The sequence below is a fragment of the Scyliorhinus canicula genome, chromosome 11 (assembly GCF_902713615.1).
Source record: "Scyliorhinus canicula chromosome 11, sScyCan1.1, whole genome shotgun sequence".
Classification (NCBI taxonomy): Eukaryota; Metazoa; Chordata; class Chondrichthyes; order Carcharhiniformes; family Scyliorhinidae; genus Scyliorhinus; species Scyliorhinus canicula.
The window spans coordinates 119,390,995-119,417,697 of NC_052156.1; positions in this window are offsets into that span (position 1 = coordinate 119,390,995).

The window sequence follows — 26,703 nt, forward strand, 5'->3', positions numbered from 1 at the left end:
AAGGTGGAGGGTAAATGCAAACGGTGTCAAGGCGGCCCAGCCAACTATGCCCACATGTTCTGGTCTTGCCCCAAACTTGCTGGGTTTTGGACCTCCTTCTTCAAGGTAATGCCTGAGATGGTGGGGATGAGGGTGGAGCTTTGCCCAAGAGTGGTAGTCTTTGGATATCAGAGCAGCCAGATCTCTTTATTTATGGGGAGGGAGGGACGATGCCCTTGCCTTTGCCTCCCAAATTGCCCGCCGGCGAATCCTGCTCGGCTGGCGGTCAGCAGCACTACCCAAAGCTGCAGATTGGCTGTCCGACCTATCGGAAATTCTGCAAATGGAGAAAATTAAATTTACCATCCAAGGGTCGGAGGAAGGCTTCTGCAAGACATGGGAGCCATTCATTTTGTTGTTCCAAGACCAACAACTAAGAAGCCAAAGAATAGGACAGGGTAGCCATGAGACAGCAAGGAAGGGGGTGGTGTGGCGGTGGGGGGGGTGGTGCGGAAAGGGGAGTCAGGGGGACTGGCAGGGAAACATGGAACCCAACCATGCCCAGCAAAAGGAGCATGTGAAACAAGGGAGAGTGGAGCAGGGGCAACAAGGGGGGGGTGGGGGAAGAGAAAACCGGTGGGGAACGAAACACAGGAAACCACAACCACCCCTATAAATAATGTAAGAGAAAAGAAATCTCATGATGTATGTAAATAGTTGAAACGGACCGATCTGTAAATAGTTTTAGTTTTACTTTTTATTTTTGTCTCCTACTGTTTGTCCATATTTCTCCTTGTTTTGTATAAATGCAGCACCAAAGACTCAAGAAAAACATTTTTTAAAAGGCAGCATCTCCTGCCTCCTGGAAATGCGCGGCACAACTAAATGGGCTGTGAGCTCACCTCCTTGCCAATCGAGATATTTGAATTTAAAAATAATGTTCCAGGAACAATGTAACTTAGGTGTGGGATTTTCTTCACATGCAGGTTGGGTGGGGGGGAGGTTATGGGGCTTTGGGGATACGATGGGGGAGTTTGCCTAGGTAGGGAGCTCTTTCAGAGGGTCAGTGCAGACTTGATATGCCAAATGGCCTCCTTCTGCACTGTGGGAATTCTATGAAATCCTGACCAGTAAGTTGCTTCCAGGTTCCAAACTGGCGTCCACAGCTCACGAGGAAGCTCACGAAAGTGAGGCCCGAGGCCCAATTTCCAGTAAGCCTCGTGCCGATGTCTTCCACTATGCATTCCAGACTTGACGCCTGTTCGTGCTGCTCTCTGGCGCTAAATAAGTTCCTGGGTCAATCTTTATTATTCTACACAAAATATCAAAACAACAAAGGCATCTTTCCAACGCTGACCCCTAATGTAATTGGAGTATTGATACTCCAATGATACTTGAAATATAGGGTGGGTTTCTCCGTCCCACCACACCAGATTACTGGTGCCTTCGGGATTCTCCATTTCCCTGGCTGGTCTTTGGGGTTTCTCATTGTGGGGAAACCCCATTCCCTCTGGGTTGCTAGCAAAATGGAGAATCCCGGCGGCGGAGAATTCAGCCATAGCCTTTCACTTTTACCTGGTGAATTGTTACAAGTAGACTTTGGTACACATAAAGGTTTCAACTTGACTATCAATTGGCACAAAGTCAGTTATAGATAGATCATTCAGAATCAGAACATTTTCTGATCTATATTCGATAAGCAGTTTTTGTCAGACACGTTTGAATTGATGGGATGGCTTGATTCCATGATCTGCATCATGAACTGCCATCTGAGTGCAAGACTACAGCTACACCATTTCTGAACGACACCTGTCTCTGTCTTGTTCTGTGGTGTGAAAATTAGTTAGAGGGCAATGCAAAACTGAGAGTGCTGAAATCAGAAATCAAACCCCCAAAACCTATAAACACCTAACATATTCATCATCCTCCATAAAGAGAAAAGACAGGTTAACATTTTTGGAATGTGCCTTCAAGGGGAACTTCTCTTTTTACAGAATCTGATACATTTGCTCTGTGCTTCCAGCAATTTTCTGAGCCCACTGATCTCTTGCTTGTTTGCTTCTTTTCTTGTATAATGTCATCTAAAGGTTTCTGCACATGTTGTCCCAAGCATTTTCAATTAATTGAAGAATAAAACTCATAATCCATAGGAGTAGATTTGTACTGAATTATCAGTTTCGTTGCACATATATGGCTAGGAATTCTCCTATGTGTACCCACTATGACTTTGCCCTTGGCATAAATGTTACACATAGAGACATTTCCATCCAATAAATCTCAGGATCATAAACCTGTCAACAGAGTTAATGATTGAATAGAAGCTATTTGAGTGACACTGATTCAGCCTGAAATAGAAACATTCACTTTTATATTTAGAAGAACGGCGAGAGGGTCTGTCATTCTACACGCATCGCATTTGGGGCAACACACCAAAGCAAAACGGTATGATTGTTAAAAAAAACAAAATATACAAAGAGAAAGAAGGCGAGTCATCTGCTGGCTTCGCTGATTTTTAGATAATTTGACCTCTCCCGCCAACACCCATTCACTTGCCCCCACCCACCACCCTGACCCCAAGTGGAGGAGCTATGCAGCTGCCAATCTGGAGAAACTTCCAGCAAAAATGATAATTAGCCTAATTACCTCAGAAACTAACCCTCTGGGGACAGCCCCATTTTTTGCCTTAAACAACTAAGCTTCGGGTTATGCTGAACAAAGCTATCAATAAATTTGAAATTGTGACATTTGTACATGGCATGTAATAGTAAACCTCTGGAAATGTGGTTGCTGCTTTGGATAGCCTCCATTATGTAAGCTTGTACCAGATACAGAAGTTCACTTATTGCTGCTGGACTTTGGTGAACTCACTGACGCCGTACAGAATTGCATAATTATAAAACTCTTATGACACAGAAGAAGGCCATTTAGCCCATCGTGTTTGCACTGGCTCTCCAAACAAGCATGATGACCCCTTTTGGGTTTTGTTGCTGAAAAGTGCAACAAAGATTCACCAGGTGGCATCTGTGACTTGCCCATGATAATGCCTCAGTATATGACACACACACAAATTGGTGGGTAGGTCTGAAGTATCAAGACAAGGGGGTTAGGCATAATAAAGTGAGCAAATAAGACCTCAGGTCCTATAGCCAGAGGAATGGAGTAGAAACTTCAGCACTCAGTGATTCTAAGTTTGCACAGAGTGCTAGCGTGGCTCTAGTTGGAATGCTGTGCATAATCCTTGTCACTGTAACATGAGAAAGGCATCCAGTCATTGGAGAGGGTGCAGCAAAGGGAAACCAAACTGATAACTGGGGATTAGGTTGAGTTATGAGAGGAAGTTGAAGCTGGGAATGTTTACAATGAAGGAAGAGATCCACAGGGAATGATATTCAAGATCAAAAAGGGTATTGATAAACATATCAAAGTAAACTCACTTTCTCTAGGATTTCTGCCAGTCTTCGGGCAAAGTTACAGTGGGAGACTAGCTGCAGACTCACAAAGTTTCAGAGCCGATATATTTTACCAAATAGGCTCAAATGTAGAAGAGGGGGGCTGAAAGATAGTTTCGGTTAAACACTTTAGTAGAGGGCTGGATTTCTAAGGAAAGCAGATGAAGGTTGATTATAAGGGCAGTATCAAGAGAGAGGTGGATACGTACCCGGTGAAAGATTTGTTGGCGTGTTACAATGCAAGGGTGCTAGGTTTCCAATGCATTGGGCTGTCAAATGTGGCCTTTTTCGGTCATGTCCCTTTGTTCCTCTAATCTTCATGACATCGCTTACTCGATTGGGTGAAAAATACTTTTTAGCAAAACAAAAGATGTTTCTTTAAAGGAAATTGCTGCTCTATCTTTCGAAATTGGACATTGGAATCGAAAGCAGAAGAGAAAAATTATTTTAAACTTAGGAAAAGGATGGAAGGGATAATTGAGCATGTTAGTTAGAAGAGTGGGGTAATTCTAACTAAATGAAAGAGGACGCAGAGAAATGGGAAATGCGAGTACAAAAAGAATGAAAATTTGTACAATCACAAAGGGTGAAGTTGGATCTTTTTTTTGCTCAAAGTCTCATCCCAGGTGAAAAAAGCATGTGTAGCCTGCCATCTGTGCTGCCAGCTTTTCCAGCCAAATTTACAACACTTGGGAGGAAAGAAAATCCAGGAGGCGGGTCCCACGACATCACGCAGGCAAGCCCGCCCCAGCAAAGATCGGGGTGCCCTATTTAAAGAGGACAATGCCCAGGCATTGCCAGAGTACTGTCTGAGTATGACCCTCGCCCACCTTGGGGGCTGTACTTGCCTGTGCGCCTCTGGAAGGTCCTGTTCGCCACTTTCCCATTTTTTAAAACTTGCTGTAAACCCCGCTGATGTAGCATCACACAACCAGGGTGGGTAGGGGGGCTTTCTTTCATCGTGGGTGATACAATGGGGAAGCCTGCTAATTAGATTTAAGTGTACTTTAATGGAGATCTCATGATTGCATGGCAGGATCCTTGTTAGGTCACTGACATGGGGGGAGATGGTGACAATAGAAGGGGGAGTCCCACCAACTTGAAAGCCATTTTGGGACTCCCCCTCTATTCTCCACCCCTCTGCTATTTCTCCTGCCAAAAACGAGGGCAAAAATGCCCCCCCCCCCCCCCCCCCCCCCCGCAAAGGGTGTATAAATGCTGTTTTGATCAATTATGTCCTGGTGGTTTGTTTAAGCAGTTGATGGTCAATGTTACAATTATAAGACTATTTCAAATGATTGTGTAAATGTACAACAGTAATATTAAAAGCTTTGCAACAATGCAGCATTTGCAATGAAAACAAACAATAACTGCAAGAAGACAAATGTTTTATGTGCCTGCCAACAAGCTAAGTATCCACAGGTTTTAAATTAACACCAGTCTCCCATTTTACTCCAAAATAACTTTATACACAATGCAGTTTGCAGCAAAAACATTTGAATGGCAGAGAATTCGAAGGATTGCAGAATGAGTTTAATTTGATCTGACCTTTACAGCTGCAAGAGGTGCAATAAAGGTGGTTTAGCAACCCAAGGTAGCCTCCCCAGGTAGAGGAAAGCAGAGTGCTTGGGGGAAAAGTAGTAGCTAATCTGAATACCAGCAACAACATGTGGAACACACAAAAGCAGATGCGCCAGATGTTTTTGCCATCCAACAATGTTCCAAGGTAAGACATTTCTTTCACTCATTCATGGGATATGGGTGGTGCTGGAACTCTGGCAATCTTTGCCCATTCCAAGGTGGCCTGAGAAAAGGGATGAATTCTGAACTCAGGAGTTTGGTTGGTTAAGTTAACGGACAGTCGAGAGTTATTGGACTACAGTCACGTATAAAATACACTGAATAAATATTATCATGTATGCTTTGCTAAAGAACTTTAATGAACTAGGTGGGTTTTTATGACAATCTGAGATTTGAGTGGTCATTTTTGCTGATACCCGCCTGTTATATTTACAAAACAATTCAAATTCTCAAACTGACTTGTGTGATTTGAACTCACGTTCTCTAGATTATTGGTCCAGTCTTCTGCAGCCAGTTACATAGCCATTATACTACGGCACCTGCATAATGAGATTCCTGCATGCCTTGTCCATTTATTCCCAGAGTCCTGATGTTGGTGACAGGTGAAGGTGGGAATACATTGGATCAGAATGAGGAACACCAATAGTGGTGATTTTCAAGGGCAAAAGACTTTCAATGTTGAATGACATTTAAAATGGTGTCCTGCTGCACTTGGCAGTGAATCATTTTAGTTTAACTTCAATTGTCAGTCCAATAAAGGTCTTAACTATTCCCGATGATGTGGCGATGCCGGCGTTGGACTGGGGTGAGCACAGTAAGAAGTCTTATAACACCAGGTTAAAGTCCAACAGGTTTGTTTCGAACACTAGCTTTCGGAGCACTGTTCCTTCGTCAGGTGAGGAGGAGCCCTTTTCCGAACGCTAGTGTTTGAAACAAACCGGTCGGACTTTAACTTGGTGTTGGAAGACTTCTTACTTAACTATTCCCTCACAACAGAAGGTTGCAGCACTAATATTATTGCAGCAACCCAGAGAAGGAATTTCAGTTCATTTATACATGTAAACAAGCATATTTCTGCAATTTATAACATCCTGAAAACATGTTGAGCCAGATCGTGTTTTTGGCTCTTAAAGGGGGCTGTAGACTTTTAGGCCATCAAGCTACTGGCCTGATTTTCTCTTTCACCCTCCCTCTCCACACAAATCTGATAGGGAGCATTTTGCATTCTTTGTCCTGAACTAAACCCACTCACATTTTCAGGGTCAGGTAAATTTCAGAAGACCCAAAACACTTCAACTATAGCACCACCTCTTGGCAGGGGCCAGCGCCTACCAATGGTGGGGGAAGAGGAAGAGGAGGTAAAAGAAACCTCTGGGATTCAGAATCTCTGAGAAAACATCAGGAATAACTCCATCGGCCATTTCTGTATTCCAACAAAGTATACACGACTAAAGATGGAAGGGATGAATTCTCCGCTGGAATTCTCCGTCGGCAGTGCCCACGGGTTTTATGGTGGTGTGGGGTGGCTACAATAGGAATCCAATTGGCCAGGGGAGGGAATGGAGAATCCCGCTGTCGTGCGATGGTGCGCTGCCGAGAAACACGCGGCTGGATTGGCGGAGGATTCAGCCCATCTTCTATACTGACAAACCTGCCTTCAGCCAACAGAAAGCATGGCACCTATATATACTGTGTGTGAGGGCAACATTGCAGCATGGCTGCACTTTCTCCTTCTTTAAGGTGTTGCAAAAGGGGATTCTCCGTCAGCGAGATTTTTCATTCTGCCGGTAGCCCACCCACGCCCGCGGGTTATCTGGCAGCGTGAGGTGGCCATAATGGAAAATCCATTGTCAGATGGCCGGACGGAGAATCCTGTGGACGGTGAGGACGCACCGCCAAGGAACATACAGCTGGTGGACCAGAGAATCCTGCAGCAGGTGTTCCTCCTACTCCAAGACCAGAATTGTACGTTGCTCAGGTGGGCTTGTGCTCAATCCAAAAATGTGGAAAATCGTGGGAGAAGACGTCGGGCACATGCCCGCTGACAATCAAGAAGCCAATTTTAATTAATTAAATGGCAATTGACTGGAATTTTATGTTGCCTGTCTACCTTTACATTTGACAGGCGGGACGATTGGCAAGGCAGTCTTTACATTTTAACTGCAACCTCAATCCAGGGCGGGATGAAAGTCTGGGCTCAAATGAAATTAACACATGTGTCTGGGGACTGAAGCCTGCATATAATTGTACTGTCCAGGCACTTGTGGCACAGTTTTTCCACTGATATTTATTTTTTTCAAGTCAACAGCTCCCTGAGACAGCTCCACAGGGGCTGTCCCCCTGAATGAGCACATTGGAAGTGTCAGCCCTAGCATTCCCCTTTTCTGGTCCCTGCCCTCCCCCCGCCTTTTGCAGCAGTGCTCAGCCTTTCACAGAATGCAAATCACGCTGGGCGCCCGTTAATTGGTCAGCCAGCGTAATATCGCGTTAACAATGCAATCTCGGGTGGGAGTGAGTTGTAGATCCGCTTCTGTCTGTGCCATCATCACATTCAGGATACCTTCTCATGTGGTTATTAGGTTTGGCCTTCCAATATTGTCAAGCAAGAGAACAAAAGCCAAAATGTATTTAAACGTCTGTTTACAGCAGACAAAAATGCTTATAATGGTGACCTTGGGCAGCGCGGTGGCACAGTGGGTTAGCACTGCTGCCTCACGGCGCCAAGGTCCCAGGTTCGATCCCAGCTCTGGGTCACTGTCCATGTGGAGTTTGCACATTCTCCCCGTGTTTGCGTGGGTTTCACCCCCACAACGCAAAGATGTGCAGATTAGGTGGATTGGCCATGCTAAATTGCCCCTTAATTGGAAAAAATTAATTGGGTACTCTAAAATTATTTTTAAAAATTAAAAAAAAAATAATGGTGACCTTGATGTCATGGCCTCCATGGCTTGCTGCCTCTAACTCTTAGATTCCTTGATCTGAGAAGGTTCAGGTTTAAGAGCTGTCACCAGCGTTTTTTCTGGATATACCCCAGATTGGTGCCTGCCTGGTGTGCCTGGAGGAAGATGAGGCCAAAAACTCCATCAGACATTCTCTGCCCATTCACATGGCTTTACCTGTTTGGACAAGAATTACCCTGCACATCTTGGGACCACCCCAACCCTCGCACCCACACCAGTTCTCCCCCTTTAACATCTATCCCACAATAACAGGCCACCTGACCTTTCACCTCTGCTGCTGCCTGGAAATCAACAAATTAGAGGAAAATCAAGGCCATTCTCTCAGTGCAATTGCACAAAATTATAAATATAAATATCTCATTATGAAATTGAAACATAATTATACTGAAATAGTGATGCTTATTTTCATGACAAAAGAATTCCATCATAATTACAGGCATTTAATTACAGAAATTTAGTTATAGAGAAGGCTGGGTAAAGACTCAGAGAAATCTATAAATGCTTTTACTGAGCCCACGCGAAGGTCAGTATATATTTTTGGAAGAGAAAAAGTAGGACGTATGAACAAAATGATCGGGAATAAATAACGAATATGGCTATTAGAAAATAGCTGGCATATCTGAGAGTGCTCAGGATTGGGAACAATTAGGCCCAGTATTTTGTCACAATGGAGAGTGTCTCTGTCATGGCAAAAATAGCAGAAATATCCAAAAATCCTAAGACCTGCCCCCAAACAGGACATTTCCGATTTTCGCAGGGGTGCGACTGGAGTCAGGCACATGCATGTTTTACGGAGGCAGCTGACATTTAAATCTTCGGCTCACTCCACTGAGGGCATTTTTGACACCCAAAAGTATGAAACTTGGCCTGTGTATATAAGAACAGGTGAGAGTTGAGCTGCATTTGGCTAACCTTGGAAGAGATAATGGCCGTGATTCTCCGACCCCTCGGCGGTCAGAGAATCCCTGGGGGAGGGGCGCGAGAATCGCACTGCCCCGACGCGGCTGGCCGATTCTCTGGCGCCCACGGGATCGCCGCCACGCCAGTCGTAGGCCGTTGAAAGCGGCCCCACCCCGGCAATTCGATGGGCCGAGTGCCCGCTTGTTCGGCCGAGTCCCGCCGGTGTGGGTTAAGCACAGTTCCACACGGTGGAACCTGGAAGATGTGTCTCCTGGGGCCGTCTTGGAGGGGGGGGGCGGTGCTGGGGGGAGCCTGCACGATGGCCTGGTCCGCGATCGAGGCCTACCGATCAGTGGGCGGGCTGATTCCGTGGGGGACTATGCTCCCCTGCGCCGGGCTCTGCCATATTGCCCGGGGGCTGGTGCTGAGATGGGTACCCACATGCATGCGCGGAATCATGCCGACCGTGGAGCTGCGGGGACCACTCCGGCGCTGACCTAGTCCCCTAGGAAGCGGACAATTGAGGACCATTGACGCTGGAGTGGTTCACGCCGCTTTTCACACCGGCGTCAGGACTTGGCCGTGGGATTGGAGAATCCCGGCCAATGTATCCCTTTGAATATGGTCCAAGAACACCTCTGGGAGCGGTAAGAAACTCTTTGGGAGACGTTTGTTAAAAGTAAGCATGATTGAGAATAAAAAGTGCAGAAACGTTTTGAAACTGTCATTACTGTTAAAGAACTGTCAAGCTGTTGACTTCCGGTGGCGGCCACGGTGTGAGTGGTTACACATTTGGCAGCTCCTGCTCGAGGCGGTTTTCTTGGTCCTTTTCCCCGATTGGCGGGTGGATGTTGTGAGGAAATAGGTGCAGGGGTGGTGGAGGAAAGCTATACTCAACTGGTGAGGTCGCTGGATGAATCCACGGACCAGAAGTGGGTCTAGAAGAAAGGACCGCAGGAGCTATAAACTCTTTGTGCAACACAGAGGAAGGTCATGGAGGGTAAAGAGTCAGCCCTACCAACCCAATAATCGACGGGGCAGTTGGTAGACTTTCTCAACGAAAAGTTTAGCCAACAAAGGAAGGAGGCTCAGGAGGACCTGGCGACGACGGTAGACCCGCTGAAAGTGGGGATTGACCATGTGGACTCCCAGAACCAGGCGATTCAGAAAGTGTAGGAGGCAGTCGTGGAGCGTGAGGAGCAGCTTACCCCATTGGTGGCCAAAGTTGGAATGCTGATGGAGACTCAGAAGGAGAAAGTGGAGGATTTTGAGAACCGCTCACGGAGGCAGAATCTGAGGATAATGGGGATACCAGTGGCAATAGAGGAATCGGATGCATGCTCTTATGTGGCCAAGATGTTGGAGAAGCTAATGGGGGAGGGGGCCTTCGACCTGCCCCTGGAGGCCTATCAGGCGCATAGGGCGCTTCTGGGGAAGCCGCAGGCGATTGAGCCGCCCAGGGTGATGGTGGTGAGGCTATATCGGTTTCTGGACATAGAGAGGACCTTGTGGTGGGCCAGGCAGACACGGAAATGTACCTGAAATGAGCTTGGGGTATATCAGGACCTGGGCGTGGAACTGGCAAAGAGGAGAGTCGGATTCAACCAGGTCAAGGCTGCCCTCCTTAAGAAGGGAGTGAGGTTCGGGATGCTGTACCCGAACCGACCCACCTTTGGATGACCCGCAATGGCTGCGAATACTACTTTGGAACACCAGAACAGGCAATGGAGGTCTTGGGAGAAAATGAACTGGCAGGAGCGGGAGGACATTAAACTTTGGAGGGAATGTGAGGTGATGTTGGGTCTCCCTGCTCCTCTTTTGTTGTATTGTGCTGGGTTCTTTTGTTTTGGATGATGGCCAGGGGAGGACTTGTCTTCTCTTAGAGACTGTTGAGCATTTTCATGGGGTTCTTTGGTGGCAGGCTGGAGGATGGTGGAGGGTAAGGGCACCTTTTTTTCCTTCTTTACTGTGTTATTGTTGTTTGCACCATGGTGAATTGCAAGCGGGGGGAGAGGAATCAGTGGGAGTGGGGGGGTAGGACGTTTGGTGTCCTGGGCTGGGCTGCAAGGCTAGGTGGGTGAGCTAGTTCATGGGTGTGCAGTGGGGGGGGGGGGGGGGGGGGCACGATCAAGTGGTTAGAGTTTTGCAGGGGGGTCGGATTGTCGATTTGTTCAGGGGAGTGGGGGAGTTGCTGAGGGGGTGGAACACTTGAAGTGCAATAAGGAAGGAGTTGGTGACGGTGAACATCCGAGGGCGGCCTGGCGGGCTGCGGGACGCGAGCCGGGGGTTAGCCCAAGAAAGGGTATGGTTGCCCGCCGATCAGGCTGGTTACATGGAATGTGAGGGGGCTGAATGGGCCAGTCAAACGGTCATGCGTGTTCGCACATCTGAGGAGTTTAAAGGCTAATGTGACATTTCTACAAGAAATGCATTTGAAGATTGGGGATCAGATTAGGCTGAGGATGGAGTGGGTTGGTCGGGTTTTTCATTCGGGGTTGGATTTGAAGGTGCGGGCAGTGGCAGTGTTAATAAATAAACGAGAAGCGTGGAGCTGAGGAACATCGAGACAGATCCGGGGAGGAGGGTTTGTGTTGGTTAATGGGAAATTGGAGGCGATGCCAGTGGTGTTGGTGAATGTTTATGCCCCGAATTGGAATGATGTCAAATTCATGGGGCAGGTGTTGGGGAGGAATCCGGACCTGGACTTGCAGCAGGTTATTATGGGGGGGGGGGGGGGGGGAGTTTAATACGGTCATCAAGCCGAGATTGTACTGGTCGAGTCCGTGATTGGGGAGGGTGTCGGCGGTGGCAAAACAGCTAAAGGGGTTCATGGAGCGCACAGGGCGGGTGGAACCATGGAGGTTTGGGAGGCCGAGGGCAAAGGAATTTTTGTACTTCTCCCATGTCCACAGGGTGTACTTGTGGCTCAATTACTTTGTGGTGGATAAGACTGTTCTGGCGGGGGTGATCGACTCGGGGTACTTGGTGATTGTGGTTTCTGACCATGCGCCGCACTGGGTGGACTTGCAAGTGGACCAGGGAGATGGTCAGCGCCCGGACTGGAGATTAGACATGGGATTGTTAGCAGATGAGGAGGTGTGCAATCGGGTGAGGGCTGCCATTCGGTGGTATGTGGAGCTGAATGACACGGGTGAGGTCAGGGCTGCCATGCTATGGGTGGTGCTTAAGGCAGTGGTCATTGGGGAGTTTATATCAATTTGGGCGCAGAGGGACAGGATGAAACGAGCAGAGATGGCAACGCTGGTGGAGGAGATTGTGCGGGTAGATAGGAGAAACTCGGAGGCAGGCTTCTTGAAGGAGCGGCAGAAGCTCCAGATGGAGTTCAGGTTGATGTTCATGTGGAAGTCAGTGCGCAGCTGCGGGGTGCCAGGAGAGCAGTGTATGAATATGGGGAGAAGGCGAGCAGGATGTTAGCCCACCAACTTAGGGGCTGGTTTAGCACACTGGGCTAAATAGCTGGCTCGTAATGCAGAACAAGGCAGCAACGTGGGTTCAATTCCCGTACCGGCCTCCCCGAACAGGTGCCGGAATTTGGCGACTAGGGGCTTTTCATAGTAACTTCATTGAAGCCTACTTGTGACAATAAGCGATTATTGTTACTATTATTATGAAACAGGAGGCGGCGAGGGAGATCGGAAATGGGAGGGGATAGATGGTCCTCGACCCAGTGGGGGTGATTGGGGCGTTTTGTGAAATTTTTCGGAGGTTATATGAATCAGGTGGGGGAGAGGGAATGCAGCGTTTTTTCGATGGGATGGAATTCCCCAAAGTGGAGGAGGATTTGGTAGAAGGGCTGGGGCACCCATTGGACTGATGGAGGTGCTGGAGGGTATGGGGGCGATGCAGGCAGGGAAGGCCCCGGGTCCAGTTGGGTCCCCGGTTGAATTTTCTAAGAAATATTCAGGGGACCTGGGTCCCCTGCTGGTAAGAGCATATAATGAGGCGAGGGAGGAGGGAGAACTTCTCCCTACATTATTGCAGGCCTCGATATCATTAATTCTGAAGTAGGATAAGAACCCAGAGCAATGTGGGTCTTATCACCCGATTTTGCTGCTGAAGGTGGGCGCCAAACTGCTGGCAAAGATCTTGGCCTTGCGGATCGAGGATTGTGCACCGGGGTATAGGGGAGGACCAGACGGGATTAGTAAATGGGAGGCATTTGTCGGCGAACATCAGGCGCCTATTAAATGTGATTATGATGCCCCCGGTGGGACAGGAGATGGAGCTGGTGTTTGCTCTGGATGTGGAGAAAGCCTTTGATCAGGTAGAATGGGGATATCAATGAGAAGTTCTGGGTTCTTTCGGGTTTGTGGATTGGGACCGGTTGCTATATAGGGAACCGGTAGCAAGGGTAAGGATGAATCAGGTGAGCTCGAGGTATTTTGGATTACATCGTGGGACAAGGCAGTGATGCCCACTCTCCCCATTGCTTTTTGCCCTGGCGATAAGAGCCATTGGCAATGGTGGTTAGAGCGTCAATGAGTTGGAAAGGGATAGTGCAGGGGCAGGGGGGTGGAGCATTGAGTTTTGTTATATGCAGACAATTTGCTACTTTATATTTTGGGCCCGTTGGGAGGCATGAAGGAGATTATGGACACCTTGGAGGAGTTCGGCCTCCATTATATTTTCGGGTATAAATTAAACATGGGGAAGAGTAAGGGTTTCCCGATTCAAGCAAGGGGACAGTGTGGACGGGGGTGGGGGGGGGGGGGGGGGGGGGAGGAAGGTTGGGCGAGCTGCCGTTTAAAGTGGTGGGAACAAACTTTAGATACTTCAGCATTCAGGTGGCATGGGGATGAGAACATTTGCACAAATTGAACCTGGCATGGATGGTTGAACAGATGAAGGGGGATTTTAAGAGGTGGGATGTGCTCCCACTGTCACTTGCGGGGCAGGGACAAACCGTGAAAATGGTGGTGCTCCCAAACTTCCGAATCATTTTTCAGAACCTCTGGATTTTTGTCCCAAGGGCCTTTTTTATAGGAAAGTTGATTTTGGGGTTTGTTTGGGCAGGGAAATCCCCCCCGGGTAAAGAAGGTTCTGCTGGAGCGGGGATATAGGAGGGAGGGGGGTAGGCTGGCACTGCCAAATTTAATTAACTATTACTGGGCAGCAATATAGCCATGGTCAGGAAGTGAGTAGTGGGGGAGGGGTCAGAGTGGGAGCAGATGGAGGCATTTTCTTGCATGGGCACTAGCTTAGAGGCACTGTTGATGGTGCCTCTGCCGTTCTCGCCGGCTAGGTACTCCATGAGCCCGTTGGTGGTAGTGGCCCTGAGGGTGTGGGAATGGTGACGGCAGCACCTGGGGTTGGAAAGTGCCTTGGTTTGGGCACAGATTTGTGGGAATCAAAAGTTTGCCCCTGGGGGGCTGGATGAGGGTTTGAGGGGGTGGCAGTGGGTAGAGATCGAACTGTTTGGAGACCTATTTGTGGAGGACAGCTTTCCGAGCCGAAAGGCACTGGAAGAGCAGTATGAGCTGCCCAGCGGGAATGGGTTCCGGTACTTACAGGCACGGGATTATGTTAGGAAACAGGTTTTAACCTTTCCCGACCTGCTGCCCCAGGGGATGCAGAACAAGGTGGTGCCGAAAACAAGATTTGGTGAAGATGGGGGGCAATTCTCCCAAAGGGAGACAAACAGCCGACACTCTGGCGTCAGAGGCCGCTCCTCGCCCCTATTCTCCCCCCCCCCCCCACCCCCCGGGGGGCTAGGAGTGGCGGCGCGCAAATTCCGTGCGTCCGGCCTTGCCGCTTGCGTCAAAGCGGCACGCCGGGAATGACGCGGCCGGCGGCGCCAAAGTGACGTCAGCCGCACATGCGCAGGTTGTCCGGCGCCAACCCACGCATGCGCAGTTGCCGTCTTCTCCTCCGCTGCCCCACAAGACATGGCGGGTTCATCTTGTGGGGCGGCGGAGGGAAAAGAGTGCGTCGTTTAGAGACACCGGCCTGACGATCGGTGGGCACCAATCGCGGGCCAAACATTTGCTGAGCACGCCCGTGGTGCTCGATCCTCCCTCCGCCTCCCCACAGGCCCCACACTCACCGGTCACGCGATGTTCACGCCGGCAGCGACCAGGTGTGGTTGGCACCGGCGTGAACCGGTCGGGTTCGGCAGGCCGCTCGGCCCATCCGGACCGGAGAATCTCCGGTCGCCGTGGGAAACGGCGAGCGGCGATTCTCCGAGCGGCCTGTCGCAAAATGCGACACGCCATTTTGGGGGGGGTGGGAGAATCACAGGGGGTGCCAGGGTGGCGTGTTGTGATTCGCTGCTGAAACTGGGGGTGTAATAAAGGAACTCGTGGAATTCCTGAAGCAAGAAAAGATTAAGTTCGCCTTGAGAGGGTCTGTGGGGGCGGGGAGGGGGTTCGTCTGGTGATGGAATCCGTTTATTGAATTCTTCAAGGGTAGTTACGCATCAGCAGTGGGGAGCGGGGTTATTGGGGGTAAAAACAGGGAAGGCAGAGTGGGTGCAGGGGAACAGCAAGGAGGGTGGGGTGGTGGATGTTATTTATTGGCACTGTGATTTGCTGTTTGTTCTCTTTTTCTTGGTTTTGGATTGTGTTTAATATATATATTTATAAATGTCTTAATAAAAATATTTTTTAAAAAGAGCTGTCAAAGTTGTCAAACAACTGTCAAAACTCATGAGAACTGTCAAAAGGCATGGAACTGTCAAAGCTGCCAAAGGATTTAACTGCTTTTCATTCATTTTTTAAAAAACGTTTGTCGGTCAATAAGATCAGTGCTTATTATTTCTTCAGGATAGTGCCCATGTCCAACCATTTTCAACTGCTTCAATGATCTTCCTTTCATCATAAGGTCAGAAGTAAATTATTACACAATGTTAAGCACCATTCACAGTTCCTCAGATGCTGAAGCAATTCATGTTCAAATACGGCAAGACCTGGACAATATCCAGGCTTGGACTGAAAAGTGGAAAGTAATATTTGCACCATACAAGTGTCATGTGGATGTACCTTTAAGAAATGTGTGTTTTCAAATAGCTGCAATGATGTCAGTGGAGCTGGGCTGTCTTTCTGTCTTTTACTTTTGTTTTGGGCTGAAAAGCTGCTTTGTAGCTCTGTGTTTCATTTCACTTTCAGTTGGAGAGCTGTATCTGTATTCAAAGCAAGCAGATGTGTGCATTGATCTCTCTCTACAAGGTAAAGAATGTCTTCAGCTCACTTGATGATTTCAAAGTAATACCTGTTTCTGTAGAGAATTTAAACCTGCTGTCTTTGTTAAAAAGGGTTTAACTTATGGATGTTGCTCAGAAAGTTATTAAGGGTTACCTATAGAGTATTGTATCTGTGGGGTTGCGTGTGTTGGTAGTTGCTAAGATGTTTGCTGTGTGTTTATAAAATGTTAACTGGGTTCATAGAATAAACATTGTTTTGTTTTTTAAATACTTAAGGTCTCTGTTGCATAACACCTGGGGAGTGGGCCCTTGTGCTCCCCATTACCAAAATCTATTAAAAGCCGTGGGTCAGGTGAACTCCATGATATACTTTGGAGTTTTCTAAACCCTGCCCCATAATACAAGTACCAGATAATGACCATCTCCAACAAGACAGAATCTTACCATCGCCTACTGACATTCAATGGTACGCCCATTGACAGCACCCCTTGATGTTGGGAAACCCATGTGCCGGCATGGGACCGGAATTTCCCGCCAGCGTGAACAGCCGGTAAATCTCACCCACACAGTTGCCTTCTTTGTACAGTAAGGCCTGATCTAACCAAATGGAAACAGAGCCCCATAGCGAGTGCTTTAGCCACGTGTTTTCCAGTGCTCGTGCCAGATTTTCACCCAGGCGGCACTAGCATGACTGGTCCCCACAAACGGGAGTCTTCCAGGGGATCAGAGGCCCCCAGGTGCTTGTCCTCTGGGGAAATCTTGGAGGGCATTAACTCCATGCAGGCGGAGAAGGCACTGGGAGGATTCTGGGAGGACCTCTGTGAAATATTTGCTGCACCACTGGCCCCCAACTGCAAGAGATGTTCAATGACGCACTATGGAGGGAGACACTGCTGCCTATACTGGCACAGGCCTTGATATCAGTAATCCCTAAGAAAGATAAAGACCCAACGGAGTGTGGGTCATATAGACCCATCTCATTCCTGAAGACTGACACCAAAGTCCTGGGAACAAACGGCAGCAGGTACGACTGCACCAGCGGTGTGCCCAGGTGGCAGCAAAGGTGCCCTTGGTATGTTCTAATACCAGGAGGGAATGCACACGGCACAGGAATGGCACAGAAGGAGTGGCCGAGGTCTGGGGAATCCAAAACCAGGGTTCCAACAATAATACCTTTGCACCCATTGTTTTGGTCCCCTCCTGGACTTGTACATAGCTATCATAGTTTATTCCTGTACATATATGAATATTTGCACAGTTTGTAAAGGCCTCTATGTTACTGCTCAATGTCCTATGCAATGTAACTATAAAATGCAAACCAATAAAAACTATTTAAAAAAAATTAAAGGTATGCCCTGTTCACTTTTGATTGTAGAAAAAATAGACCAAAAGAAAAGAAGTAGATTCTTCATCAAATTCAAAAAGTTAATACTTAATAAGGTAGTTATGAAGATTTCTTATTCTTCCCAGTGGCATAATAAGATGAGGAGTGATATTTTCCTCTGCATGTGACTTTAGGAATAATGAGATGAGTATCTCATGCTGAGATGTTCATGCACAATGGCTGAATTTATAGAAATAGGCATTAGTGGTGCTATTCGTAGTCCACATTGGCACTAACGACATAGGTAGGAAAGGGGACAAGGATGTCAGGCAGGCCTTTAGGGAGCTGGGATGGAAGCTCAGAGTGAGAACAAACAGAGTTGTTATCTCTGGGTTGTTGACCGTGCCACGTGATAGTGAGACGAGGAATAGGGAGAGAGAGCAATTAAACACGTGGCTACAGGGATGGTGCAGGCGGGAGGGATTCAGATTTCTGGATAACTGGGGCTCTTTCAGGGGAAGGTGGGACCTCTATAGACAGGATGGTCTACATCTGAACCTAAGGGGCACCAATATCCTGGGGGGAGATTTGTTAGTACTCTTTGGGGGGGTTTAAACTAATTCAGCAGGGGCATGGGAACCTGGATTGTAGTTTTGGGGTACGGGAGATTGAGAGTAGAGAGGTCAGGAGCACAGATTTGACTTCGCAGGAGGGCGCCAGTGTTCAGGTCGGTGGTTTGAAGTGTGTCTATTTCAATGTCAGGAGTATATGAAATAAGGTAGGGGAACTGGCAGCATGGGTTGGTACCTGGGACTTCGATGTTGTGGCCATTTCAGAGACATGGATAGAGCAGGGACAGGAATGGTTGTTGCAGGTTACGGGGTTTAGGTGTTTTAGTAAGGTCAGAGAAGGGGGCAAAAGAGGGGGAGGTGTGGTGCTGCTAGTCAAGGACAGTATTACGGTGGCAGAAAGGATGCAAGATGGGGACTCTTCTTCCGAGGTAGTATGGGCTGAGGTTAGAAACAGGAAAGGAGAGGTCACACTGCTGGGAGTTTTCTATAGGTCACCTAATAGTTCTAGAGATGTAGAGGAAAGGATGGCGAAGATGATTCTGGAAAAGAGCGAAAGTAACAGGGTAGTTGTTATGGGAGACTTTAACTTTCCTAATATTGACTGGAAAAGATATAGTTCGAGTACATTGGATGGGTCGTTCTTTGTACAATGTGTGCAGGAGGGTTTTCTGACACAATATGTTGACAGGCCAACAAGAGGTGAGGCCACATTGGATTTGGTTTTGGGTAATGAACCAGGCCAGGTGTTAGATCTGGAGGTAGGTGAACACTTTGGAGACAGTGACCACAATTCAGTGACCTTTACATTAGTGATGGAAAGGGATAAGTATACCCCGCAGGGCAAGAGTTATAGCTGGGGGAAGGGCAATTATGATGCCATTAGACATGACTTAGGATGTGTAGGTTGGAGAAGTAGGCTGCAAGGGTTGGGCACACTGTATATGTGGAGCTTGTTCAAGGAACAGCTATTGCGTGTTCTTGATCAGTATGTACCAGTCACACAGGGAGGAAAGGGTAGAGCGAGGGAACCGTGGTTTACCAAAGAAGTAGAATCTCTTGTTCAGAGGAAAAAGGAGGCCTATGTGAAGATGAGGCGTGAAGTTTCAGTTGGGGCACTTGATAGTTAAAGGGAAGCGAGGAAGGATCTAAAGAGAGAGCTAAGATGAGCAAGGAGGGGACATGAGAAGTCTTTGGCAGGTAGGATCAAGGAAAACACAAAAGCTTTCTATAGGTATGTCAGGAATAAAAGAATGACTAGGGTAAGAGTAGGGCCAGTCAAGGACAGTGGTGGGAAGTTGTGTGTGGAGGCTGAGGAGATAAGCGAGATACTGAATGAATACTTTACGTCAGTATTCACTCAGGAAAAAGATAATATTGTGGAGGAGAATGCTGAGACCCAGGCTATTAGAATAGATGGCATTGAGGTGCTTAGGGAAGAAGTGTTGGCAATTCTGGACAAGGTGAAAATAGATAAGTCCCCGGGGCCTGATGGGATTTATCCTAGGATTCTCTGGGAAGCCAGGGAAGAGATTGCTGAGCCTTTGGCTTTGATTTTTAGGTCATCATTGGCTACAGGAATAGTGCCAGAGGACTGGAGGATAGCAAATGTGGTCCCTTTGTTCAAGAAGGGGAGGAGAGATAACCCCGGTAACTATAGGCCGGTGAGCCTAACGTCTGTGGTGGGTAAAGTCTTGGAGAGGATTATAAAAGATACGATTTATAATCATCTAGATAGGAATAATATGATTAGGGATAGTCAGCATGGTTTTGTGAAGGGTAGGTCATGCCTCACAAACGTTATCGAGTTCTTTGAGAAGGTAACTGAACAGGTGGATGAGGGTAGAGCAGTTGATGTGGTGTATATGGATTTCAGTAAAGCGTTTGATAAGGTTCCCCACGGTCGGCTATTGCAGAAAATACGGAGGCTGGGGATTGAGGGTGATTTAGAGATGTGGATCAGAAATGGCTAGTTAAAAGAAGACAGAGAGTGGTGGTTGATGGGAAATGTTCAGAATGGAGTTCAGTTATGAGTGGCGTACCACAAGGATCTGTTCTGGGGCCGTTGCTGTTTGTCATTTTTATAAATGACCTAGAGGAGGGCGCAGAAGGATGGGTGAGTAAATTTGCAGACGACACTAAAGTCGGTGGAGTTGTAGACAGTGCGGAAGGATGTTGCAGGTTACAGAGGGACATAGATAAGCTGCAGAGCTGGGCTGAGAGGTGGCAAATGGAGTTTAATGTGGAGAAGTGTGAGGTGATTCACTTTGGAAAGAATAACAGGAATGAGGAATATTTGGCTAATGTTAAAATTCTTGGTAGTGTGGATGAGCAGAGGGATCTCGGTGTCCATGTACATAGATCCCTGAAAGTTGACACCCAGGTTGATAGGGTTGTGAAGAAGGCCTATGGTGTGTTGGCCTTTATTGGTAGAGGGATTGAGTTCCGGAGCCATGAGGTCATGTTGCAGTTGTACAAAACTCTAGTACGGCCGCATTTGGAGTATTGCGTACAGTTCTGGTCGCCTCATTATAGGAAGGACGTGGAAGCTTTGGAACGGGTGCAGAGGAGATTTACCAGGATGTTGCCTGGTATGGAGGGAAAATCTTATGAGGAAAGGCTGATGGACTTGAGGTTGTTTTCGTTAGAGAGAAGAAGGTTAAGAGGTGACTTAATAAAGGCATACAAAATGATCAGAGGGTTAGATAGGGTGGACAGCGAGGGGTCATAGCCTTAAATTGAGGGGTAATAGATATAGGACAGACGTCAGAGGTAGGTTTTTTACGCAAAGAGTGGTGAGGCTGTGGAATGCCCTACCTGCAACAGTAGTGAACTCGCCAACATTGAGGGCATTTAAAAGTTTATTGGATAAGCATATGGATGATCAGGGCATAGTGTAGGTTAGATGGCCTTTAGATTTTTCCATGTCGGTGCAACATCGAAGGCCGAAGGGCCTGTACTGCGCTGTATCGTTCTATGTTCTATGTTCTATTCACCTAAATCATCAAGGTCTTCAAATGCAGGAGTCTAATGGGTAGAAAAAGGGAGATTTAAGAAAATGTTGTCACTGATTTCTCTGCTGGGAACCCTCATTAGATTCAACTGCGAAGAAAAATGTATGCAATTATCCTGGGTGCTGCAAAAAGCATGTGGTGCGATGGCGCACATACTCAGCATTCAGTAGAAGAAAGAAAAAATGTCTGTACAAATAAAGGCGATGCAATATTGCACACATTGTTTAATTGGTGACTTCTGCAAACACTGCAGGGATGTTGTAATTTATTATTAAATTGTGGCGTGCTAAACGAAGGAACTACAGAGACGGAGTGAGGAGTTCACCGGAGAGACATCAGTTGCTGAAAACTATTACAGGGCAATACACGGCCAGCCAAGATGAAACTATGTGGGCCTGACAAGAGAGCCATGCCTCACAAGGCTGAGGCTTAGCACATAGTGAGAAAACTCTGCCATCTGGTTCACAGTGACCTGTAAACACAATAAAGTATCAGTATTGCCCTTTCAGTGGAGGTGAATGCCACTCTCATCCAGGCACCAATAGGAGGCACATCAGGAGAAAGTTGCAAATAGTTGTGTTGGACATCCGCTAAAGCTCTTCTTTGTCACCCATATAGACATCCACTACAGCAGCTATCCCAACATTAGCAACAGAGACAGCTATAGTATTATAATGACAAAATTGCTTGAGGTACAGGGCATCTCTGACTCTACAAATATGACTAGATAGTCACAAGTAATTCACAGAAATACATGCCAATTAAAACTCATTAAATGTATAAATGGCATGTAATGCCATTGCAAAATTAATTCATGCACGCATTCCTTCCAGTATGATTTTTGTTTCAGTTTTGCTCATGTGACATGACTCACCTGTTCAGCAAGAAGGGAAGAATCAAAGAACTTTGACGTGATCTGGAATGAATGGCGAAGCCATGGTTGGTAACGACTTTGATGAATACCTGTACAGGAGCACAGTGAGAAACAATGAGGCATATCCAAGTATCAAATTTTTTTACTGAATGAATATTTATTTGCCAAAGTGATGATTCAGATCCCTTGACTGATTGTGAGCAAATGGCAAAGCTGGTCTTCAGAACTATTCTGACCGATACATTTGCCTTTCTGCATAACAGAAAGTTTGTATATTAAGGACTACTAGCAAAATAAACACCAGTAGCTATTGGATGAATGTTCCTGTTTTTGGTGCTATTACATAAGTATGTGGTCCCTCTGTGAATATGATGCACTACTTCAATCTATTCTACTGTGTTCAATCCATCAAATGATAAAACTTCCACACAATGTACCAAATAGTGACTTTCCCTGGATGAGTGTACAGACTGGTTGATGCTTCTGAGCCAAACATTATTGTCCTTAATTACGCATGTATAAGTAACCAGCATAGTTTGTCTTCATAGTGCCAGGCACACCCTTTGTGTTAACTGTACCAGTTTTTGTCAGTTCATACTGGCTGAACATTTATCATGTTGTTGCTTTTCATTCCCTGATTACCATTGATCTAGCAAGCACAGGACACACTGTACCTGTGAACGTCTGACATAACTTCTTGGTCTGTCTTCTGTTGTTGTTCTGTAGATTCTAAGCTGCACATCAAAGTAGCAGTCAATGCAGCTACCAGACAGTCTGCATTATCACAGTTTCATAGAATTTACAGTGCAGAAGGAGGCCATTCGGCCCATCAAGTCTGTACCGGCTCTTGGAAAGAGCACCCTACCCAAGGTCAACACCTCCACCCTATCCCCATAACCCAGTAACCCCACCCAACACTAAGGGCATTTTTGGACACTAAGGGCAATTTATCATGGCCAATCCACCTAACCTGCACATCTTTGGACTGTGGGAGGAAACCGGAGCACCCGGAGGAAACCCACGCACACACGGGGAGGATGTGCAGACTACGCACAGACAGTGACCCAAGCCGGAATCGAACCTGGGACCCTGGAGCTGTGAAGCCATTGTGCTATCCACAATGCTACCGTGCTGCCCTTACTTTCTATCCTTTGAGATGGAAACTCAAGTGATCTTTCCACATGATCTAAGTTTTGCATAGTCATTACTCAATGCTGCAATATCATAAAGTGCATCTGTAGCCAACTGATTGGCAAGCTATGCCTCCATTCTTCACCTCATCAGGCCACATCTCTTATGCACTCATCTCTCCTTTGTGCATCGACTAGTTGTGTTCCATCCCCTTTATCATCTGACAATCTCGATATGTCTGGCTGTGGGCTGGTTGCTTCTGCTTAGTGCACATTCTGGTCACACTGCATTGCCTGGCGTACTCTGAAGGGCCTTACTGCATCTCACTGCCTGCTGCTGCATATGAGAGCAGAGGTATCATTCATGTGTACAGAAAGGCACCTGAAAATGAAATGAAATATGAAAATCGCTTATTGTCACGAGTAGGGTTCAAAGGAAGTTACTGTGAAAAGCCCCTAGTCGCCACATTCCGGGGCCTGTTCGGGGAGGCTGTTACGGGAATCGAACCGTGCTGCTAGCCTGCTTGGTCTGCTTTAAAGCCAGCGATTTAGCCCAGTGTGCTAAACAACCTTTGCAGTTCAATATCAATACTGATGAGCTGTGCTTTATGAAAAGCATTTATTTTCTTTTAGCCTACATATTCTATCGGGAGCCTGTATTCCAGCTGGTCTGTAACTCCCATTTGTGACATTATAGGAAATGTACAGATAACAAAGGGTTAATGTAATGATGTAAATAACCAATAGATGGAGCTAGTTACAGAAGTATACAAGATAGTGACTCATTGAACTCTGGGAGAGAGCTGGAGAGGAGATCGAGAGAAAGCAGTGATAGAGAGTCCAGCACATTATTAGGTAGAGTGTTGAGACTAGTGCAGTTGAGTGTAGATTATAGATTAGATTATTGTTTACTTTAGGATTTAAGTAGTGTAAATAAATGTTAGCTTTGTTTATGAACATAGCTTTTTGTGGTCTTTGTGAACACTACAAAGTTCATCCTGAGAACAAGATTCAGAAAGAACACCACACCATTCTTGAGCAGAATGGTGCCCCTGACAGTCTCAGATATGATAAATGTTTTCTTCTTCTACTGAAATGATGTCAGTGGCTTTTAGGTGTCAGTGCCAAATGTATACATGACCAAGGGCTATTTTTACTTGTAAAAAAAGCAGCAATGCTCTTTAGGAAGGGTAATTTCACCTTGGTTAATGCCTTCACTCCTTGACTACACGATACCATAATTTCACATGTGAAGCAATGAACATGATTGTACCACTTACCTTTGCCTTATCTTAGTGTTGCATACGTCATCAGTTAGGTCTATGTACTTCATTGGCTGTGCAGCAATTTGGTATATCCTGACGTTATGAATGACACTATATAAATAGCTTTTTTCTATGTGAATTTAATTGCTAGACCTAATTAATAATAATCTTCACAGTCCATGTAACTGTATCTACCGTATATATGAAGTCAACAATATTTCTATTTGCTAACTCATTCAGATTGCCTTGACAACCAGCCTGGAATGGAACATTTCCCTCATTTCTTCCTGAGTTCTTGTGGTGAGTTTGGCGTGGATATGTTCACCAATCACTTTCCAAACAGAAACCTTTCTTCCACTGACCCTGGCCAGCTGCTCGCAGCTTGACTGTCTGTAGGAACTCTGGATTTCACCATCAGTGAAAGCCACTGTCTGTGACACTGAACCATTGTGCTAACCGTTGATTTTCCCCAGCCTATCAGCTACGGGGGCATGTTCTGCAATGTTTAAATGGGTTCTGCAGCTGTTTCCAGTCTTTGGATGGGCTTATCATTCAAAGCCCAGGCCTCACTGCACACTCACCAGTGAGCAACGACGCCGCAGTTTTGTGGCTTCAGCTGGCAACAGGAATGTTGCACAGAGCGCAAACTCGCAAATAAGCATTAACGCACCTGCACACACTTCAGTAAGTAATTGTGCAGCGGAGAGGAAAAGGTGGGTGGCACACTGCACATTTCATAAATGTTCGCTGCAAGTTATGGCACTCATATTTCTGGTGTCTATATTTAGATGTCCCTGCTAACATAACTAGCTCAATGTGAGGATTATTTTCACACAGTAACTTTTGTTTGCTCCAATCCGTAGTCTCATTGTTTCGTGGCGTGTTTGCCACAGGCTGCGCCAGTTTTCTTGCCCTGGTTTCTCACCTTGCCATCATCCTTCAGAAAGTAGGCTATGGTATTGTTTAGCAGTTCCTGTTTCTGCAAAGTGACGATTAATCCTGTCCCTGTAGAGGATCAAATAAAGAAAACAGGAGATGATAACCTTGCACATTGCAAAACAATAGTGTAACCATCTGACAATTCTGGCTGCACAGGTCAAAATGCAGAGCTCATTCTTAAAAATAGCCAGTCAATCGTCCATCTCAATTCTACTGAGATAATAGTGTTGTAATGCAGCTTCAGTGTATGGAAATGATTAAGGTCAAATCTAATGTAGGTTTTCAAAAGGTTTTGAGAGCATGGATTGTGAGTGATTATTTCAGTTAGTTGGTGAATCTGTAACAAAGCATGCATTTAGTCAATATTATCATTCCTATAGAAGATGGACACAGGAAGAAAATATTTTCACCACAGTTTAATAGTGCATTAAATTAATTGCCACAAGTGACCGTTGAAGCAGAAGCAGAACAGAGCATTATTTAAGAAGGGATTTGGATTAGTACTTAAAAATAAAGAATATAAAAGGTAAAAGGCAGGGAGTAGAATAAATAAGATCTACTTTCCTCAACTTTCCCCCAGGAAATGGCCATTTCCCCATGTGTGAAAGTTAGGAAGAGGGATTGATGCTCATTTCCGTAGAACCATAGACTCCCTGCAGGGCAGCAGGGGGCCAATCGACCCATTGAGTCTGCGCCGACCTGTGAAAGAGCCCCATTCCTAGGCACACACCCCCACCCTATCGCCATTACATCACCTAACCTAAGGGGTAGTTTTATCATGGTCAATCCACCTAACCTGCACATCTTTGGACTGTGGGAGGAAACTGGAGCACCCTGAGGAAACCCATGGGAGAGAGTGCTTAGTAACCCAAGGCCAGAATTGAACCCGGGTTCCTGGCGCTGTAACAGCGGTGCTAATCACCGTGCCATTGTGTGCCCCATTGCGCCCTCTCATCCTGCCTGACACCAGTGCTTCAAGGAGATGAAGGCAGGCATGGGCATGCACCCACAACTTGGCTGCCCCATAGGAGCAGGCCTGCATTATAGATTCCACAAACAGGAAACATTGACATTCTTGACCAAGATAGGAGTGGTGGACTTTGTTGCATTGTTCTTTGTGTTTTTTTTTAAATTTAGAGTACCCAATTATTATTTTTTTCCAATTAAGGGGCAATTCAGCATGGCCAATTGACCTAACCTGCACATCTTTGGTTGTGGGGGTGAAACCCACACAGACACGAGGAGAATGTGCAAATTCCACAAGGACAGTGACCCAGGGCCGGGATTTGAACCCGGGTCCTCAGCGCCGTAGTCCCAGTGATAACCGCTGCGTATTTGAGCCACCCCTCGTTGCATTGTTCTTAACCAATGCTGGTGTGGAAGAGAGGGGGGCAGAGTGGAGTTGGCGGGGAATATGGAAATATGCCCTGAGAGATGCAACTGGAGGTCTATTACAGAGACTGGGAATGCCTTCTTCTGTATTATAATTTTCTATGATTCCAGCCGTCAGTTTCCTTCTCTCTTTAACTAAATAGATTTTAAACTGGAAAAGTTTGTTCA